General features: G+C 58.6%; 1 pseudogene; it reads left to right on the top strand.

Annotated features, from left to right (window-relative positions):
- Positions 1-666: 666 nt before the first annotated feature.
- The window catches only part of LOC100354390 (proteasome subunit alpha type-5 pseudogene), a 10,717-nt pseudogene continuing 7,952 nt past the window's right edge, over positions 667-3,431 (top strand).

Raw genomic sequence — 3,431 nt, 5'->3', positions numbered from 1 at the left:
GACACAAGCCCTGCTCACATAAAAGCACAGAGCGGCCGTGGTGGGCTTGGCCATCAGGGCTGCCTTTGTCCCGCCCCAGTCAACCGCCTCTTCATTTTCCCCCACGAAAGAGCCCGAGGATGCTCCTGTGGCCACCCCACGCGGGTGGGCCCGAGTCGGGACTTGCGTGTGAGTCCTGGCTCTGCTTTTTTAACCCGCTGTGTGATCTTAGGTGAGGTCTCTTCCCCAGGGCTTAGTTTTCCCATCTGTGTAGTGGGGCAGCACTAAGTTCTGGCCGTTGCTGCTTTACAAACTGGGAAAGGCTGCGCGAACGACTCGCAGACCAAACCCAAGACCTGAGGCCCGAGACAGCTGCCTTGCGGGTGTAGCTGGAATCCTCCAGCCCACTGAGGCCCTCCCCCGGGGCAGGGCCCCCCGCCCCTGCCAGCAGAGCCCTGGGAGCAAGTGTCCGGCATCTGTGTTTCACTCATATTTTCCCTGTCCACTAGTGTGGAGGCCCGGAAGCGGGTGTTTCAGAGAGGGCCACGGGGCTTACAGCTGCACGATCGGACCCCCAGGTAGGATTCAGTCATACGGTGGACGGCGCGGAAGTCGGTCCCGAGTGAGTCTGTGAACCGTTGGAAGAGGCTTTAGCAAACAGCACACAATTCTTGAACGGACCGGTCGATGACAGCCATTTACGGCTCGCGCTTCGGGAGTGTGAGTTGAGATTCGGTTGGAACGTCTTGCACTACAGAGCCCGTGAATGTCTTCCGCTTCCTTGGACCCGAGGCTGGATCCTGGTCAGACAAGAAGGCAGGGTCTCAATGGCACAACGCCCAAGCAGAGACTCGGGCTGGAAGCCGTCTGCGCGATATGCCGTGGGATTCCCGGCCCATGTGGATTTATCTGGGCTCAGACATTACCAAGCCATTTCAGATTTCCAGATGCAGCTGTGTAGCGACAGGACAGCTGTCCTTAAAGAAGGGGGCGGCAGGGCAGGCCCTGGCCATCTTAGACATCATCAGTGGATGCCCACACCCCGCCACGTGGAGTGGTCCTGGAGCAGATTCTTTTATTTACTTGAAAGGCAGGGAGAGGGGCCAGCACTGTGGCACAGCGGGTAAAGCTGCCGCCTGCAATGCCGGCATCCCATATGGGCACCGGTTCAAGTCCCAGCTGTTCCACTTCCGATCCAGCTCTCTGCTATGGCCTGGGAAAGTAGTAGAAGATGGCCCAAGTCATTGGGCCCCTGCACCTGCGTGGGAGACCAGGAAGAAGCTCCTGGCTTTGGATCAGCGCAGCTCTGGCCATTGTGGCCATCTGGAGAGTGAATCAGTGGATGGAAAGCCTCTCTCTCTCTCTCTCTGTAACTCTGCCTTTCAAATAAATAAACCGATAAATCTTAAAAAAAAAAAAAGGAAAAGAAAGGCAGGGAGAGAGAGAGAAGAGAGCCCTCCCATCCACTGATTCACTCCTTAAATGCTAAGGGCAGGAGCCCAGAGCTCAATCTGGGTCTCCCATGTGGGTGACAGGGACCCAAGGACTCGAGCCGTCACTGCTGCCGCCCGTGGCATGCATCAGGAGGGGGCTGGAACGAGGAGTGGAGCCTGGCGCTCCGCATGGCCGCAGGTGTCCACACACCCGCCCAGTGGCAGAGTCCACACACGGCCCGTTACTGCCTCCTGCTCCGTGCCCAGCTTGTTTGTGCGGTGCCTGATGATAGCTTTCGTTTGGGGAAAACACGAATTGTCAGAAACCCCTTCAGATGCCGCTGAGGGGCCTGGGGAGCCTGTGCAGCGACAGCGGGCTGCTGTGACAACGGTGCCCACCTCGAAGCTGCAAGCGGGCAGTGACTTCTCCCAACAGGAGGGAGGCAGGGCTGGCGGGGGCTCCTGGGGTTTCTGCCGGGGCCCTGCCCTGCGCCAATGGACGCATTTTGCAAACCTCCTCGCTCCTCCGCTGCATTACCCGGCGCCAGATCTGGTCCCCGTCTCCCTCAGGACAAAAAGCGCTATGGCAACTGGAAGCGATCGTTGCAATTAATCACTGCTGACGTGCCTCGGCTTTGCCGCTCAGGTCCCTGGGTACCCGGGGGTGGCCCTGCTGCCTTGCAGCCGAGGGGGACCTGGGACGTCGCTGGCCTCTCAGAACCTCAGTGTCCTTGTCTCTACAATGGGCGCGCTGGTAGTGATAACTGCGGCAGCAGTTGTGCCATTAGGCCCTCGGGAAGAGTAAGCGGGGTTACAGGGTGAATCGCTCAGCGTTCCGGACACTTTGCTGTTCTGTCCCAGGCCTTTCACTCGTGTTACTCACACTTCGCCCTGCTGGTGGTTTTGTGTGCAATGAGTGTGACTGCTTCCTACTTCCTTTTTTTTTTTTTTTTTAAGATTTATTTATTTATTTGAGTGGCAGAGTTCCAGACAGAGAGAGGTCTTCTGTCCCTGGTTCACTCCCCACCTGGCCGCAATGGCCCGAGCTGAGCCCATCTGAGAGGGACTGGCCCTGTGGCCTGCTTGCCGCTCTAGCCCCCATGGAGCTCGGACACGTGCTGTGGAGTGGACGTGGCTTCAGGCTGTCCGCCTGAGGCTCCAGGAGCTGGGCGTGGTCTGCTCCGCGTGGATGTTCAGAGGCCGTGGACCTGGAGGGGCGGGGCCTGTGGCCGGTGGTTAGCTCCTTGGAGGGGCTGCCCTTGGGAGGGGCTGGTGTCCTTCGGTCAGGCCCTGGCTGGTCTTCATGAAAGGGTTGAGATAAGAGAGCAGGACTGGCCTACAGCCACACCACCATGACGGACCCGATCTCTCTGAGCTCGGAGGCTGAGCAGGGTCGGGCCTGGTTAGTACTTAGGTGGGACAGCAGGGCTGGCCCCAGTCTCTGCAGCCTCCTGCGTCAGCGTGGGATCTCTCCCACATGCGCTCCCACCACTGTGAGGCTGGCCACTGTGGGGCCCTCGCCGGAGGCTGAACAGACTACCGACTTCCAGACTGCAAATGCTGGGCCTACGCGTGACCCAGCCTCGGGGTTTTGCTATAACCATAGACACAGGAAAGATACACTTCCCTTCCTCGCCAAACCACTCCCAGGCCTAACAAACCAATCAGCACGACCTCTGTGTTGATGCTGTCAGTGTGTGGACACTGCTCACATGTGGCCACTTAAAAATATTTATTTATTTGAAAGGCCAAGTCACAGAGAAGGGGAGAGACACAGAAAGAGGGAGAGAGACCTTGTATCTGCCTGTTCACTCCCCAAATGACCTCAAATGCCTGGGGTTGGGCCAGGCTGGAGCCTGGAGCCAGGAACTCCATCTGGGTCACCCATGTGGGTGGCAGGGATCCAAGCACTTGGGCCGTGCTCTGCTGCTTTTGATGGGTGCATTGGCAGGGAGCTGGATCAGAGGTGGAGCAGCCAGGACTCGAACCGGCACTCACAGGGGATGCCGGTGACGTAGG

Source organism: Oryctolagus cuniculus, chromosome 15 (assembly GCF_964237555.1).
Source record: "Oryctolagus cuniculus chromosome 15, mOryCun1.1, whole genome shotgun sequence".
Classification (NCBI taxonomy): Eukaryota; Metazoa; Chordata; class Mammalia; order Lagomorpha; family Leporidae; genus Oryctolagus; species Oryctolagus cuniculus.
Note: the sequence above shows the minus strand (reverse complement) of the source record. Positions and strands in the feature narration are given on the sequence as shown.